Source organism: Callorhinus ursinus, unplaced genomic scaffold (genome assembly GCF_003265705.2).
Source record: "Callorhinus ursinus isolate GAN/ISIS: 27379988/994484 unplaced genomic scaffold, GSC_fseal_2.0 scaffold17, whole genome shotgun sequence".
NCBI lineage: Eukaryota > Metazoa > Chordata > Mammalia > Carnivora > Otariidae > Callorhinus > Callorhinus ursinus.
Window position 1 is genome coordinate 26,029,680 of NW_027397079.1, and position 18,398 is coordinate 26,048,077.

Sequence of the window (18,398 nt, forward strand, 5' to 3'; positions counted from 1 at the left end):
TCATTGTTTGTGGCTCTTATCTTTGGGGGTGGGGAAGAGGACTTGCTCCCATTAGCAAATTCACCAATGGACTAGCTTTCTTGAGAACATTAATGTTTTGTGAAGCTTTCCACCGTCACCTTGCCTGACTCCTAGGGTGACCCTCCACCTCATGGCTTGTCCCCAGTGGAGGAGGCTTACTTCTACCACTGCCACAATGGGTTGAGGACTTGGTAGGAGCAACGCCCCGGCATTGTATGATTGAGTGAAAAAGTAGGAAAGATGACAAGCTTAACATTTACCTACTAAGACACTGGGCTAGGTCTTTTGATGTGCAAAACTCTGCCAGCCTTTGGGGGTGGATGCCTCCCCTGTAGCAGGAGGACTCTTTGGCAGGGTCTTTCAGCACATTAATGACAGACCAGATGACTGCTTCTGTGCAAAGGGAAACTGGAACCCAGAGAAGGAAGGAGTCCCGGAGTAGAGGCCTCAGCGTGAGATGCTACCAGGTGCTTAACAATGCTGAGGAGATGTAACAACCGAACTCTGTTATGAAGAGATAGAAAATGGCTTCCCCCCAAACGTTCCAGAATATTACTGTCATTGACTTTGTTGTCCACACATTTGCTTTTAAAAAATTAGGAGTGAGAACCAGCTTTGTCAGTAAAACCGAGCTCACTTGAACTTCTGTCCACTTGGGGCTGGAAGGAAGGAGTAAGACAAGGGATGACTGGGCCGGGATCCTGCAGCCTGGTCTGTGTCATCGCCCGTGAGAGCCATGATTTGAGGTGACCTGTGCCAGACACCGGGATAGGTCCCATGGCTCCAGGGATCGCTGTGCCCACACTCTGAGGGGCGGGAGATGCCTGCTTAGAAGAAGGGTGGGATTTCCCCTAAAGAGAAGAAGCAAAGATCACTCCTCCCGGCAGAGGGGGAGAGTGAGTTTTGGACTGGCAAGGTAAGGTTCTTTTTTTTCTGGGAACTGAGTTGGGCTTGGGCACTGAGGTGTGGGAAGGCTTATGGAACGTAAGCCAGGGTGCAGACTTTGGGTCTGAGCCTAAAATGCCAACAGTATACAGTTCTAGAAGCAGTTGTGAGTTTCACTTAGCTTGTGACCAAGTCTTCTGATCTCCAGTGTACCATGTACCATGTGTAGGTGTACTATAGGGAATTAGGGAGAACCATGGCCTTCCTGTAGCCTGCAGAAAGAGATGCTTAGGATGACAGAGATGACTGGCCTAGAAGAGCTGTACTGCTTTTTTTTTGGTCACAGGGGAATTTTATTGGGAGGAAACATGGTCACACACAGCAGGCATGCTTTCCCTCTCATTCTTGGTCTTACACACACACACACACACACACACACACACACACACACACACATCCTCATAGTCCAGTTCTCAGCCACAAGGGTGGGACTCTCCTCAATTCCTAAGACCCAGAGGCAGTGGGGGTAGGAGAGGGTCAAGGGGGTGCACAGTGACCTGGTTCACAGGAGGGGCTCTCGGGAACAGGGTGCAGAGAGCAGTGGTGGGGACTCCCACCCCATACTAGTCCTCTCTGTGGGGGTGGGGGCAGGGCAGGGCAGGTGGCAGGAGACGCTCAGTTCTGGGGCTCCTCAGGAGCCGCACCCCCTCTTCCCCAGTGCTGTTGGCCATCCCCAGCATCAGGCTGTCTTGCAGTCGCTGCATGATGAAGGTGCAGTCTTTGTAGGAGTCCTTGGCAAGCGTGTGCAGGTCGGCCATGGCCTCGTCGAAGGTGGTGTTGGCCAGTGAGACAGCCTGCTCTGGGCTGTTGGTGATCTCGTAGAAGAAGACCAAAAAGCTCCTCAGAGCCAGGCCCAGGCAGGTGGGGTTGCTGGGCAAACATTTCCTTGCTGATGTCTATGGCTTCCTGGTAGGCCGACTGGGCAGGGTTGATGATATGATTTGGTCCTCACTGGGGGCTACCTCAGCCGGGTAGTGGTGTAGTCACCCTTCAATTTCAGGTGGAAGACCCAGCTTTTAGCATCACCGGTGTCCTCAATGAGGTGGTGTCCAGCAGTGTTGCACACCTTCTCCCAGTCGCCACCTTCTCCCAGAACTCTTCCATCTCCGGGCCCTTCTCTTTGTAGCCCTCCTCCTTGCTCTTCTGAGCAAGGCCCCTGCAGGCAGCGCTCTGCTGCCCCCCCACCACATCCTCATGGGTCGCTGAGAGAAGGTGTCAGTCTTCACAGGGTAGCTCCTCCCCTTTTCCACGGCGCACTTCATGAAGGCTCTATCAGAGCCGCACTCTTACAAGGGGCAGCAGCAGTAAAGACTGCAGGCCAAGAAACGAGAAATCAGCAAAACTAAAAACTTATTCCTGAGAACCTACATTTTGGCACCCTGAGAAGCCTCACACTAGCTGGGAGGCATGCGACGAGGATGTATGTGTGTGCCGGGGAGTGGGGACCGCATTCAAGTAACTAAACCTGGAGGGGCTCATGCATAAACATCTTGGGAGTGCAAAGATAGTAATCTGTTTTCAGTTCAAGGTCATAGTTTGGGATGCCAGGGACACAGAGGTCACACTTCATTTTCATCAGCTTCTTAACACTTTTCTTTCTTTTTTTTTAAAGATTTCATTTATTTGAGAGAGAGAATGAGATAGAGAGCATGAGAGGGGGGAGGGTCAGAGGGAGAAGCAGACTCCCCGCTGAGCAGGGAGCCCGACCTGGGACTCGATCCGGGGACTCCATGATCATGACCTGAGCCAAAGGCAGTCGCTTAACCAACTGAGCCACCCAGGCGCCCTTAACACTTTTCTATAAAATTTCTACCCTGGAAGGTATGCTATTGCTCATCAGAAACAACTTCCATACTTAATTTGAAAACACTAGCCTTTAAAAATAGAACAATATAGGGGCGCCTGGGTGGTTCAGTCCATAAAGCGTCTGCCTTCTGCTCAGGTCATGATCCCAGGGTCCTGGAATCAAGTCCCGCGTTGGGCTCCCTGCTCAGCAAGAAGTCTGCTTCTCCCTCTCCCATGCCCCCTGCTTGTGCTCACTCTCTCTCTCTCTCTCTGTCAAATAAATAAAATCTTTAAATAAATCGACCAATATATTAAATATTTTAAGATGATGGCAGTCTCCACAGAGCCCCGCGCGTGTCTGTATTCATGGGCACACACAGTCCCTGTTCTCTCTCAAACATCCCCGGTGCAGGTGGAGGATTTATGTTCTTACAATCTTAAAATGTTCAATGATAACTCACGCTACAGTAACAAAGGTTATAAAATGTGTAGGTGTAAGCTTACCAAACGTTTACAGAGTACTGTACCGTTCATAAAGCACTTTAAAAATATTTGATCTCATTTGAATAATACTTTTCTGCCACTGTACCAGGAGAGGTTTCTTTCTTTTTTATTTTGTTTTTAACCTAAGGTATGTATAACAGCTCATTTAAAAAGACGAGGCAGATGTTAGCTCTGACTAGCATTCTGGATTTAGCACACAAGGAGAACTATGTTCTATTTCCTTTTTTGGTATCATAGGCCTTGATCTCTAAACAAATACTTGAAGTGGGTCTCTAAACTCTGAGTGGAAGTAAGCTAATCACTGACATTCGAGACACTCTGCTCCTTGACACATTTTCACAATAAATGTCCAGCCACTCTACAAACTTGAGTTTCTCCCGTGGCGAAGAATCATCCCTTTAAGGGGCCCACACAGCTCTGTTGAGGTGTTTGGCGGCCTGCAACCTGTCTCCTCCTTTTTTGGCGTCCCTCAGGGTGCCCAGCTCAGAGATCGGCACAAAGAGAGTGGTTACTGTGTCTTTGCTGAACAGGGAAAAATAAGGTAATTGTCGCCAAAGGGGAACCCTGTCAGTCCCAGGTGTTTGCTAACAAGTGACAGATTGAATCCTCTTAACTACTAGGCGAGGTACTAATCATCACCCTACTCACACCTGGAGAAACTGAGGCTGTGATATACTGAGAAATACACATTTGGTCTTTGTCCTCAGTTCCTGGCACAAAACTCTAAAACTCTTGCAATTTCCTGAGCCAGAGAGGTGTTAAGGTTACAACATTTGGTCTTAGTCCCTGACTCCTGACACAAGAGTTTTAAGCTGTTGGGATCTCTGGAGTGATAGGAAATGTGTTTTGTATGCTAATGAGATGCCTGGTGGTTGGGGACCCCTAGACAGCTCCAGGAGGGGGGCGGGTCACCAGAAAGACCAAGACAGGATCAGAGGGTTGGAACTTTCATCCATACCCCCTGACTTCCGGGGGAGGGGAAAAGCTGGAGATGGAGGTAATCCCCAGGGGCTATGCTTTAATCAATCATGCCTATGTAAAGAAGTCTCCATAGAGATATGGAAGCTAGGTGGTGCCTGGGTGGCTTGGTCAGTTAAGCATCTGCCTTTGGTTCGGGTCATGATCCCGAACAGGTCACAGGATCGAGTCCTACATCAGGCTCTTTGCTCAGCGGGGGAGCTGGCTTCTGCCCCTCTCCCCTGTTCATGTTGTCTCTCTCTTTTTGTCTTAAATAAATAAATAAAATTAAAAAAAAATATCCTGAAACTATGTTTTGGGGGATGGGGGATGGTCAGAGAGCCTCCTGGTTGGCAGACACCTCAGAGTGCTGGGAGGGTGGTGAACCCAGAAAGGGCATAGAAGCTCCAGGCCTCTTACTCATATATCTTGCCCTCTGCATCTCTTCAGTTTGGCTATTCCTGAGTTGTATTCTTTATAGCAAACCAGTCATGGCAAGTAATGTGCCTTCCGAAGTTCTGTGAGCCACTCTAGCCAATTATAGAACCCAAGGAGGGGGTTGTGGAAATCCTCAATTTATAGCGAACCAGTTAGAAGTATGGGAGGCCCCCATGACCTGTACTTGCATCTAAAGCAGGGGGCAGATTTGTGGGACTGAACCCTTAAAAATCTGTGGGGTTTGACACTGCCTCTGGGTAGCTAGTGTCAGAAATGAATTGAATTGTAGGACACTCACTTGGTGTCTGGAAAGTTGGAGAGTTGCTTGGTGTGGAAAACCCACATTTAGTGTTGTATGTGTTATGAGTAAAAATGGCTTGCGGAGGCTCAGAGTGGTGAGCTTATTTAACTTCACACAAGCTGAGAATGAGAGAGTTGGGATTTGAACCAAATACCATGATGTCCCCCGTTTTATCTGTTTAACTACGGGAGCATTCATATTAACGCCAGCGCTGATAAAACACGTATTTTACAAGAAACCCACAGAGTAGCACCTCAAAATGAACATTTTTGTCACCTTTACCAGAGCAAAGCCAGCCTAAAGACACCTTTGATGTCACATTGAGTTTATATGACTGGAGTGCTGTATCTGGAATTTAAGGCCTGATCCCGAGTTCCCTATGGACTAACAATATTACTTCTCACAAGATACCTGGTCTTTCACTTTGTCTCATTTTCTTCTACCCGGTCAAAACATAAGCAACTCATTATTTGTGTCTTTGCTTCTGAGATAACGGGAAGCTTCTGGAGATCACATTGTTTGCTCCAGTGGGACCGGTTGGGAGAAAGGTATGAGAAAGAGTTGAAGGATCACTCCCACTAACAGAACTTCCACCACCACAACCCCCCCCAGCATCTTCGGTGACATCACCACCCCCAACCAGTTCTCTTAGACGAAGGCGGATGTGGTAGCTTTCTCTTCCATAAGTGAGTATCACATCTATGTTTTTCCTTTCACTAAAAAGTTGTATTCCATAATTACCGGTGCCTTTCAAACTTCAGATATTTTAAACATGACTTAGACAGGGCACAGACTTTTGGTAAATAAAAGCAAATATCCAAGCCACATTAATGGCAGAGGTAGTTTACAAATTTCTCTCTTTGATCACATTCTTCTCATTGTTTATTTGGAAGTGGTCAGCTTCAAAAACGTCTTTGAAGTAAGTCGGAATCTATCTTTTTCCCGACTCATCCCCTTCCCACTGCTCAAAACATATATACACACACTTGTTGCTATAGTAACATTTAGCTCTTGCGTATGGATTTATGTTACACACACATGAATGTCTCTTTCAATGCCTGGTTTTCAAGGTTCACGATTAATATGCTGTATGTCTAATAAACCAGTGATCAGCCTGGCTCTCTACATAGTAGCTTTTCATCTATAATGACCTGTAATATAAAACTATCCCTATGCTTAAAAACCATAGCTAATCAATAATAACTATTAAGATTAATTCCTTAACCTATTAGATTTTGAGCACACAAACAGATATTGTCCTTTTCTGAATATCAATATGAAAAGTCTCTAAGAATCCATCTGACACTGCCCTCAAAGTCTGTGACACCTCTTATCTTAGGGTGGCAAACTCTCGCCTTTCAAAATGGATTTGATTTTCAAAAAAGGCCTCATTCAGAGGCAAGCTGTTGAGTAAAGGGAATAATCAAGCTGAGTTTTGGTTAGAAATAAGCTTTCTCTAAAATATAATGCAGTGATTCTCAGTGGGAAATAAAAATTCTGGGGATGGCGTATTGGTGATGTATTTTGAAAACGCATCCACAGATGGAAAATAGGAAAAGAAAATCCTGATTGCATTAAATAAACAACAAAAAATAAATTTCAACTTTCTTGAGTGATATATCAATGATATGGGCTTCAAGATAGAGAATAGTTGACGGTCTTTTTTTTTTTCACATTTCAAAAGATGTATATGTTTTAAAAGGTTAAAAAAAAATATTGTGCTAAGATTGTGTTTCTTGTGTGGCTCCTATGCTGACTTTAAAGACAATTCACAAAATAGGAGTCCGGAGATATTTTGAGAAATGGCAACTTCATTGAAATACAGCTAGAGTCTTCTGGAGTAACTATTTTGAAGGTTAATGCTCATTTTAATACTTTTTTAAAGATTTTTTATTTATTTATTGGAGAGAGAGAGAGAGAAAGAGAGCAGGAGTGGGGAGTGGGGGGCAGAGGGAAAAGGAGAGTGAGAAGACTCCCTGATGAGTGTGGACCCAGGCTTCCAGGCTTGGGCTCCAACCCAGGACCCTGAGATCATGACCCGAGTAGAAGTCAGACACTTAACCGACTGAGCCACCCATGCTCCCCTCATTTTAATATTAAGGTTCTAGTACTCTCGCTTAAAAATTAGATTAATACTTGATAATCATCTTGCTTATCCAGATGCTTCCTCCAAGAATTGAAGGGCTTTGCAGACTTTATTTTTTCTTTTTCTTTTTTTTTTTTTATTAAGGCTTTGCAGACTTTAAAATAAGTTTTCCACAATCCTTGTGAGAAAAGAGCAAGCCATATAGTATCTCTTCCTAAGGGTTCTCAGGTTCTCTGAAAATTTCAGGTCCTAGAGAAATACCGATTGTAATTTACCATAGTTTGGGTGTTTTTTTTGTTTTGTTTTGTTTTGGTTGGGGGCGTTTGGGGGCAAACTTAGTCCCTAGGTGTTATGTTTGTAAACCTGAGTTCCTGCAACTTTGGTTGACATACCTAAGTGCCTCATGCTTTCTTCTGAAGGAAAATGGCTCTTGCAAATCTTAACTAGCACCCCCAGGCTTTTTCCTGCCCAGACAGAATCACTTGGAATTATCAAGCACCATTAAAAAAAAGAAAAACAACAACACTGTGTTAAGCTGCTTCTGCTCTGTCTAATCGGAGAGGCAGGGTGGGCATCAGACGTGATACCTTACTACCTCCAAAATGGAGACAGAAATGTATTGCCTGCCCCGCCCAAGTCCCCTGTTCTGGACATACAGGTTTTCCCAATGTCCATTTTCTTAGACAAGGAAGTAGCCAGTCCAGTGCAGGGTCTCCACAGACCACTGTCTCTAAATCTAAGACCCTTTGTTTCAGCCCTGTGCGGCACGTTTGTGTCGCCAGGCAGCTGCGCATTCATGGCGATCCATTGAAGTCAAATGTTGCAAAGGAATTCCCTGATGGGGCTCGGAACTTGATTCAGCTCTTTTTAGGGTTTCAGCTGCTGTCCTAACCAGTTCCATAGGATCTAGACGTCGCTCTCCTTCCTTCTATTGAGATAATTTGGGCAACGGGTATTAGATGGAATTTTAGTCTTTTTTTAGAGCACTATAGCTGCTTTAAAGTAAACAAGTTCTTAGACTTCTTTCTCCCGGCCTGATAAAATGTAGTTGCTGTCTCTGGTTTGGGGGGCCTGAGGAAATTATGGGAAAAATCAACCAAAGTGCTGGAGAATCTTGTACGGCTATCGCTTTATGAGTGAGTCAGAGAGTGAGCCTCACTTTGGATCCTCTTGCAGGGTGGTTTTCACGCTGGGCTCGGCTGAGCGTCACTGCGAGGCTTGACTGTGGGCGGGGGGGGGGGGGGGGGGGGGGGGGGGGGGCACAGCCTACACAGTTCCCTAGGGTGCTCGTTAAGCCTTCGACTCCCACATGTTCTGATCAGCCCATGTTTTATCCACTCCCAGGTGATTCTCACACACACTAAATAAAGCTTGAGGAACACTGCTGACTTGGGGTCCATAGATCTAGGAGGTGGAAATTGTGTCTGGGTTGTCCCCACCCCCATTTTGAACTCATCTATTTTACACCCTGGAATCTCCTCCATGCTTTCATTTGAAGAAGCACTTCCATGACTAAAACCAAAACCAAAACAAAACCCTAAAAATCTTTAGAAATGATTACTCCGGCATAAATAAATACCTGAAAGACACCTTCTTGTGCTTATCTTCACCGATGATTTCTTTCTGGTGAAAATGCAAATGAATGCATAAGAAAGTGATTTTGTCCAGATAACTTCAGGACAGAGAAAGCCACTTTTCGTCTACTAAAGGACACAGCTCTGTACCTCTAGCAACGGATTTGTACAGCTCAGGAGTTCCTGAAGACCCCCGTGAATGTTAGCTTGGGTAGCTGAGATTAATGCTCTACCCTCAGTTGCACACCCAGGACTATACCGGCCCCCTTCCAGTCCTCAAATCTGGCCTCCAGCTCAAGAGTTCCTCAATTCAGACAAAGTCTCAGAATGTGCCATATACAAACGTGATTTTGGAATGCCTTCCACATGCTGGTTTTTAGGTCACCCAGAATGAAGACATTAAGAACATGTTAATACAGCTGCTTGCAAGACAATTTTGTATTGTGGTTTTTGGTTTCCTAAATGCCTGAAGTAAGTCTTTCCTACTGTGTCAAATTTAGCAAGCAATCTAGATGGTGAAAGGAACTAGTGGACTTTCAAATTTTAAAACTGTCCAAAATTCATCTAACATTCCAATGAGTTTCAGATGTTATAAAAACTCATTAATGTGATTCAGGTCAATTGGGTAGCATAAAAACTTCAAACCCATAAAATATGATACATAGTTTATCACATATTGATTTATTAAGCACCTACTATATGCAAAGCTTATACTAAAAATATTTCAAGGACTACAAAGGAAATAATATACTTCAGTCAGGCCTTTAAGAAGTGTGTAATCAAACAGGATGTAAGAGTAAAGGAGGGAATGCTCATACTACACTCTGTAGCAAATGCAAGAATTAGAGAGCCCTGTTATTATATATGAGAAAAGGGAAAGTGTGAGTGCTTTTTTAGATGTTAAAGATGGTACATTTTGCCATGGGTTCCTTTCTGAATTTGTGTGTGTGTGTGTGTGTGCGCGCGCTTTTGCACACACATGCACATGCATCTTTCTCTGGGTATTTGGTTCTGTATATAGCTTTTCTCCTGCTTTTATAGTCTTTAAAAGAAACCTTGCTTTTGAATGTATATGCACTAGAAAATTTTAAAACTAACCCAGAAGCAATGACTGTTGTGAATTTCTGGTGTATCTTTCAGAGATATCCTATAAAAATACAAGCATAATGTATGCACATATTTTTTGTCCCTTCTTTAAAAAAAAAAAAAACAGTAAATAGTACACGTGATCCACACCACTTTTGCTTTTACCTTGGAGATTATTTCAAAGAAATACATACATAGCTACTGCATTTTTAAATGGCTGCATAGCATTCAAGTATCTGAATTCTATTCATAGTATTTTACTCTCCATAATGGTTTTAACCAACTCTCTATTGATAGCCATTTATAATGTTTCCAATTTGTTGCTATTCTTGTAAATTCCTAGAAGTAAAATTGAGTATATGCATTGTATTCCTTTAATGGTTACCTTGGGAATTTTTTAAATGAATGCAAACTTAAAGTCTAAAATCAGTCAGCATCTTTACCATCCTCACAAACTATCCGATCTATAAACACTTCAACTCCAAACACCTCCTCCTTTCTTCTATACCATTGTTGTATTTTAGTTCTGTCTTTTTTTAACTCTGAAAGAATATATTATTATGATTGTTTCCCACATTATAAGTTTGCATATACGGACATTTTTCCTAATTTCTTTACCACTTTTTCTTTCATCCTAGACCGCTTATCTGGGATTAGTTTCTTTCTATACAAAATGCTTATTTATAAGTTGTAGCAAAGGTCTGTCTCTTGGAAACTCCATTAGGTTTTATTTGTCTTTTTTTTTTAAAGATTTTTATTTATTTATTTATTTATTTGAGAGAGCGACAATGAGAGACGGAGAGAGAGCACATGAGAGGGGGGAGGGTCAGAGGGAGAAGCAGACTCCCTGCCGAGCAGGGAGCCCGATGCGGGACTCGATCCAGGGACTCCAGGATCATGACCTGAGCCGAAGGCAGTCGCCTAACCAACTGAGCCACCCAGGCACCCCGGTTTTATTTGTCTTAAACATAGCTTTATTTCATCCTCATATTTGACTGATAGTATGTAGATACAAAATTTTAGTTTTTGAGTTAACTTTTTCTGGGAATAGTGAAAATATTATTCCACCATCTTCTGATTTTCATTGTTGCTGTTAAGAAGTCAGTTGCCAATGTAGCTGTTGGGGGACACTTCTTTGCTCATCTTTTATTTCTGGCTGGTTTAAGATTATCTCATTACTTCCCTTCTGCAGTTTGATTATGATGGGTATAGTTGTAGATTTTTAAAAACTTAACTTTCTTTGAAAATGTCTTTCTTTTTAAATTTTTCTTTTCTTTTTTTATTGAAGTATAATTTACATCCAGTGTTATATTAGTTTCAGGTGTACAATATAACGATTCAACAATTCTATACGTTACTCATCAAGGTAAGTGTATTCCCGATCCCCTTTATCTATTCACCTCCCCCAACCTTACCTCTGGCAATGACCAGTTTGTACTCTGTATTTAAGGAACTGTTTTTTGTTTGTTTCTCTTTCTTTCCCTTTGTTTTGTTGTTTTATTTCTCAAATTCCACATATGAGTGATATCATATGGTATTTGTCTTTCTCTGACCAACTTGTTTCACTTAGCATAATACCCTCTAGGTTAATCCATGTTGTTGCAAATGGCCAGATCTCATTCTTTTTTAGGGCTGAGTAATATCCCATTGTATATACACATGTATTCATCTTTTTAGTACGAGTATTGGAATCTTTCAACAGTAACAGAAAATTATGAGCCATTTTCAATTTGAATATTGCCTCATCTCCATTTTCTTTATTATGTCCCTCCAAAATTCCAACTGTGATTTTATGATTCTACAACTCACTCTATATTATAAGATTCTTAATGACTTTTTAATTTTTTCCACCTCATTTCTTTCTGTGCTGCATTCTGGGTAATTTCTGCTAAACTATTTTCCATTTCACTAAATTAGTCTTAAACTATGTCTACCATGAATATTGGGCTTGACTTTAAATTTCTCTATTTTTTTTTTAAGACATTCTTTTGGAGTCTTTGAATCTTCTTGATTGATTTTACAGTCTGTCATTCATGATCCTTTCATTTATGTGTTTCTTGTTATATTGACTATGGACTTATGTTCCCTAGAATTTTACCTGCAGTAATTTTTGAGGCCTTGGTTGAAGGTAAGTTCCTTCAAAAAGAATATGCATTTACTTCTACCTGGGCATTCCCAACTAAGGGCTACTTTAAAATCAATTGTAGATTTGAAGTACTGTGATTTTGGGCTGAAAATTCTCGTGAAAACTGGATTATAGTTATGAATTCTCAGGAGAAATATTTTTTCCTTCAACCCAGCTTCAAGGCTGAAAGAAACAAGTACTTTTTAGCAGTCCTTTCTGTGGTGTCTGATTTGTCTGATGTTCCTAGATTGCTTGTAAGTTTTCCTTTCAGATTCTTGCCTTCAGTTGGGCTCAAGGATTTGTCTCATGTCTTACACATTGCATATTTGTTAAAAACAGGATTTCAAAGTAATCAGGGTTTGATACATTACCCCAGAGCAAAAGCCAGATTCAGTGTTTAGTTATACCTCTATGTATTTCTCCTGTTAATTAACTTTTACCCTCTAATGATTTTTTTTTCCTTTCTAACTTGCTCTTGAATGCATTTAGAAAGAGGTTTATCTTTAAAAAATAAACAAAAATAGCATCTATCTTTGTTGTGTTCAGTGGAAAAGAAGATTATGCTGTCTCTTCAAAATTATGTCAAGAAACAGCAGGCTCTAAAATTCTCAAGAGCTGAGCTTCAGTTTCTAATTACTTCCCACAGACACTCCAATTCTTGCCTTTCTGCGGCACATCCTAAAACCACGATCATGGCGGCAGTTACACTACAGTACGCTGGGGAAGCGGGTGCCTATCTGAGGGAAAAGGAAGGGTCTATACTCCTGCTGCAGCAGCCGGGCTACACTGGCCCTGCGTTTCTCGCTTGCCCAAGTTAGGGGGATGTTGCGTGAGTTTCTCCTACCACCAAATATATCTGACACTACTGAAATTTGTTACCTAATACAAACTTTATGACCAGCTTTGAAGAAAGTATTAACTTTATGTTGAATGACTCTGTGTGTGTGTGTGTGTGTGTGTGTGTGTGTGTGTGAGTGTGTTTATAGAGTTCAGGTTACAGGAATAATCTGGTGAGTGTTCTGAGAGTGTCTTAGTCAGCTGGGGCTGCCATAACACAATACCACAGACTGGGTGGCTTAAACAATACAAATTTATTTTCTCACAGCTCTGGAGGCAGAAAGTCCCAGATCAAGGCCTGACAGGGTTGGTGTCTGGTGAGTACTCTCTTGGCCTTGCAGATGGCTACCATCTTGCTTGTGCTCATATGGTCTTTCTTCAGTGTGAGCACACACACACATGTACACACACCACACATACACGCAGAAAGAGAGATCATGATCTCTCTTGTGTTTCGGCTTGTAAGGACACTAAACCTATCTAATCCAGTTGGATCAGAGCACCACCTTAACTCAACCTTAATTTCTTCCTTAGAGGCCCCATCTCCAAATATAGCCACACTGGGGGTTAGAGTTATAACATATGAATTTGGGGAGATACAAACATTCAATTTACAACAGAGAGTTTCTTCTGAATTCACTTATATGAATGGAGAGGCTTAAGGGAGTATTACAGGTTATAATTTGAGGCAGTGACAGACAATTTAAGACCTTTTGGAGGGCTTCGCTCTATGTGTAATTGCTTTGATACACTATATCTGTGTGTGGATATGGAAATGGATAACCTATCAGGAGAGAGAATAAAATGTTAGCGCCCTATTTATAATTATTTCATCTCATCCTTTTATAATTTATTTTGTGGTGTTTCATAATACATGGAATGTATTGGTACAGTTTTACTTGCATGCAATTTACATAATCATAAGCATACTTATGACAAGGAACATGTCTAGAAGAGTTACGGGTGGGATGCATCACAAAGGCTCAGAGAAACAAGATAGCCTTTTTCATGGTGTAAGCACCCATGGGCACAGTGAAGGTATTAAAACTTGAGAATAGGTCACGAGAAAAAAGAATCATCAAAGAAATAAGGAAGTTTGATAGGAAGGAATGAAAAGGGTACACTATGCCACCCCAGCACTAGAGGAAAGGAAATGGGAAATGAGAATGAAGAAAATACCATTTTTATATCCCAATATCTTCTAGCTGTCTGCTTTGTGTGCCCAACATATTCTTAATAATCACCCTGCTGGCATGACTCCAACTAACCACAAATGATAATCATGTAAGTGTTTGCACTTGTAGGGTACAATAATTTTTTGCAGAGGGCTCTGAGTTGCTCACAGAGTTTATCCGGAACCATCTATGTGTTTCTCTCAATGAAAGAATAATGTTTGGCCTTGACTCAAACATTCTTTCTGTTGCTTGATTAGAGGGTTGAGAAGCAGAGTTAACTGCACCTCCATGATACTCTTGAGGTCCTGGGAAACCCATTAACTTTTTTTTTTTTGAGAAGGTATTTTAAAACTTAATGTGTTGAATTCCCTTCTGAAAAGGGAAAAACCAGTCAGGGGATTGGCTACCCCGAAGTAATGGGCTGGGAAGGAGTCCTCTATGGGCTTATAAAGAGGCCAAGAGCCTCAGTCCTTCCCTAACTGGCCCCCATGAGGCACGTAGAGTTTTATGTGTAGCCTCCAAATTGTCCGAAAATCAAAATGGCCACTTCTAATCCGTCCCTGCAGATGGTCCCTGTCTCTCAGAGGCAAATGCACAGAGACACAATACACAAGGAACAAAGTCCTTGTTAGCGCCAACATTTGCAGAGAATCTGGGGTGTATTAGAGGGAGGGGAAGATGTTCTGTCTCTTATGGTACCATAGAGAGGCATCATGGATACGGGGGCTGGATGGGAGCAGAATGAGCCTAAATCAATTATTTTATTCTCTGGTAGGTGTTGAAGGTACAGAAACGAGTAAAGCAACAACACTTCTAGGAAAAATGCACACACAGTAAAAGACTCAGTAATTTCCCTACAGTTTTCTTTCTTTCTTTTTTTTTTTTTTAATTTATTTATTTGAGAGAGAGAGAGAGAACAAGCAGGGGGAGTGGCAGAGGGGGAGGAAGAAGCAGAGTCCCCGCTGAGCAGGGAACCCAATGCGGGGTTCGATCCGATCCCAGGACCCTAAATTATATATGCACTTGGATATATGCACTTGGTTTTCCTGGGGAGGTATTGCTTACTTGCAAAAAGGTCTGTGATCCCCCAAAATGTTAAGAATGTTTGTCCTAGAGGAATTAGAAGCCCACACGTGCTTTTTCTTGGGTAACTTTTCATTCAAAAAGAGTGTTAGTTCTTAGATAGAATGGTCAAAGACATGCAGAGTGAAATAGAAGGAATTGGCACACCTTTTTAGAGGTCAAGCCCTCTCTTACCCCACTGCTCAAAAGCTCCCAGGCAGATGAAGGCAACGACATCAGTGGTATTGGGAGATTCTATTTTTAAAGACTTTTAAGCTTTTTCTTTTTGACATTCACTTGGATGACTGATAGATTTCTCATGAAAATCTAAATTTGTTAAATCCCAGCGTAAGCACTTTGAATAGAGAGAGAAGTCTCTATCATAATATTTTAAAACTTTTCTTCTCCTACACATCTTCAAGGAAGACAACTCTACGCTAAGGATAACATGTGTGGCAGGGCACTGATTTGTGAGAGCCTGTCATTGTAGCGGTTAAGGGCACAGACTCTGGAGCCCGATGGCCCGGGTTCAAGCCCCAGCTCCTACAATCTGACACTACTTCACCTCAGTTTCCTCATCTGTAAAATGGGAATCGAAATTGTGTCGGCCTCATTGGGTTGCTGTGATTTAATGAGCTAATGTATGTAAAGTCCTGAGAGCAGTGCCTGGTTCATTGCAAAATGCTACATTTGTGTTTGCTAACATTCTTTTTTTTTTTTTTAAGATGTATTTATTTATTTGAGCGAGAGAGAGAGAGAGAGAGAGAACACAGGCCAGGGGAGGGGCAGAGGGAGAGAGAGAATCTCCAGCAGACTCCGCACTGAGTGAGGAGCCCATCACGGGGCTCGTTCCCACAACCCTGAGTTCATGACCTGAGCCGAAATCAAGAGTCGGACCCTTAACGGACTGAACCACCCGGCACCCCTACTTTTGTGTTTGCTAACATTCTTACATACTTTCCCCACCAGTTCCCTCTTATAGCTTACCCCTTCTCTTCATTCAGTAATTAGACTGCAGCAGGTGATCACTGACCAAGGGAAGGGATGTGACAGGAAAGATCAGAGGAAAAAAAAGTCTCTGTGGCCTATGGATTTCCTCAGAAAATTCTGAGGAAACAGAAACAAGACAGAGGTAAATAGGCAGATATCAGATGAGAAGGAGGAAGGCGCCCCCCTTTACCCCCACATACACACTGGTTGTGAAAGGGTGTCAGAGACTGAGAGGAGAACCAGTTGGACCCGGGTAGGCACGAAAGCATAGAGCTGGTGGGTCTCTGAGGAAGGAGGCCATGAGCCCTGGTCCCCATGTCAAATGCTAGGGATGCTGGAACCTAAAACCAAACAAAAACAAAAACCAACCAACCAGCAAAAAAAACCTTCACACGTAAGTTCATAGAATCTGAGAATAGAGCGGACCCACGTCCTATCTCTTTCAGGTTCCAGGGAATTGGCAATGACTCTGGAGTGTAATTTGGCAGATGTGACCTCAGCCAGCCTAGAGTCCCCGGGCCCCATCCTGGCCCCAACCTGGGTTTTTGGCCCCCAAGAGCAGCACAGAGGATGTCAATGAGGCCCCCTCAGCAACCACACGGGCAGGCGGTAATGTTAGATGAGATGGGGCTTCCCAGTGGGAACCAGAATGAACAGATGACACTGAGGATAAAGACCAGGTACGCCCTCACTCAGACACCGCATAAGCCCCGGGTGCTTATGATGCTTCACTAGGGAAATGGGAGAGGACAGAAAACAGACTCTGCCACCCTAATGGGAAAAAAAATGAGACTTGAAATAGAAATTAAATTGAATTATGAAAAAAATCAAGACACTTTTTTTTTTTTTTTTGCCCATTCAGATTTGCAGACAGAGATTCCTACCTGCTCTACCTGTTTCCTCCATGACTCAGACACTGGGAAAATGAAGTAAGTTTTGGCTGGGAAGATTTAACTCACCACTGGCAAGGTGTGAGTCACCAGGGCATGTCTCCACTGCCTGTGAAGGCCACACAAAGATGAGAAGAGCCTGGGAACTTGGGAGCAGCTGATAGCATGAGATCACAGTTATGGCTCATGAGGCTGGGGAAGAGGGGGTTGTAAGCATGTGCTGGGGAGCTCGCCGTCATGAAGGGTGAGGAAAAGGAGTACGACGCAGACCTCGGGACCTCTGGGCAAGGCAGCACCTAGGGAATATCCATGCCTGTCAGACTGGAACATGGTAACGTGGAGGTTACCTACATTCCAACTCTTTTCCAGTCAGGATTCTCTAGACAAGTGTTAATTTCTGCTGTCTTCCAGGCATTGTGTTGGATGCTAGGAACATTCCTGGGTGAATAGGACGAGGTCCTGCCTCAGAGGGTCCACTCTAGTCTCACAAAGAGATCCTTCAGTGTCAAGTGGGCAGTAGGTGCAATGGGAGTCCAAGAGGAGGAGAGTTCATCCAATTTCGGGGCTCTGGAAAAACAAGAGGGCTCCTAAGCTGGGTCTTGGAGGATAAATGGGTGTTCATGCAGCAGAGGTGGGTGGGACAGAAGTTTCTGCAGACGACACAGCCTAGGCAAAGGCATGCAGGAGAGGGACCGCAAAGAGCACACAGAAAACAAAGCAGCCAGAGTCTCTGAGCTGCCGGGTCAAGTCATTGATTGGAAAGGTGGAGTTAGAGATGGGAGCTTGGGCCGGGTCATAGACGCCGTGAACGCCATGGTTAGGAATTTAGCCTCTATTCTGGAGCTGACAGGCTACTGACGGGTTTCTGGCAACAGAGTGGGATAGCCAGGTTTATATTTTACAGCGACATGTCTGGCTGCATTTGGAGGACAGACGGGAGGGGATGTGAGGGACAGCAAGAATGCCACTTGGGATTGCCCTGCAGGCCTCTTGCTCACCAGCCAGCCGGAGCAAGTCCCCAGGTTGGACCACGGGCTTTGCAGACCCGTCCACCAAGTCTTGCTTGTAAAAGGAGGCCCAGAGGAGGTTTCCGACTGAATGGGAATCCTATTCCAACTAAAAAGGATCAGGCCCATCTGAGCTGAGGGCAGGGACTTAGGCTGGCTTCTAATGACTGAGAAGAGCAGCAGACCACTCTCCAACCTGTCTCCCCTCTGGCAACAAGATCTAGATTCCCCCCACTCCCCAGCTTCCTGGCCTGGCTGCTATGTGGAGTTCCCCCCGCTCTAACCATCCCTGTCCAGCTGTGTCTGGCCCGGTGGGGCAGTGATATTCTTGGAATGAGCAAGCCGGCCATCTAGCCGGTCATCGCACTGGCTGGCCAGTGCAGTAGGTGGGGCAAGCATCTCGGCACCTTCTAGACCTCCCAGCTGTAGCCCCAAAGCAGAGTATGAAGCTTTAGCCTGCTTTTGGGTGATTGCAGATCCTTACTTACTCAGAACTGCGTTCTCATAATTAACAGTATGTCTGGGGCTTCTGGGGTTGCAGTAACTTGATACCGCCTCTCGCTAAGTCATTGGGCTGCATTTCTGAAATACTGTTCTCCGTTCTGACTGACTTCA

At 43.5% G+C, this 18,398-nt stretch overlaps 1 pseudogene; it reads right to left on the reverse strand.

Moving 5' to 3' along the window:
• Positions 1–1,581: 1,581 nt before the first annotated feature.
• LOC112834560 (14-3-3 protein sigma-like) lies at positions 1,582–18,182 on the reverse strand (annotated as a pseudogene).
• Positions 18,183–18,398: the final 216 nt, after the last annotated feature.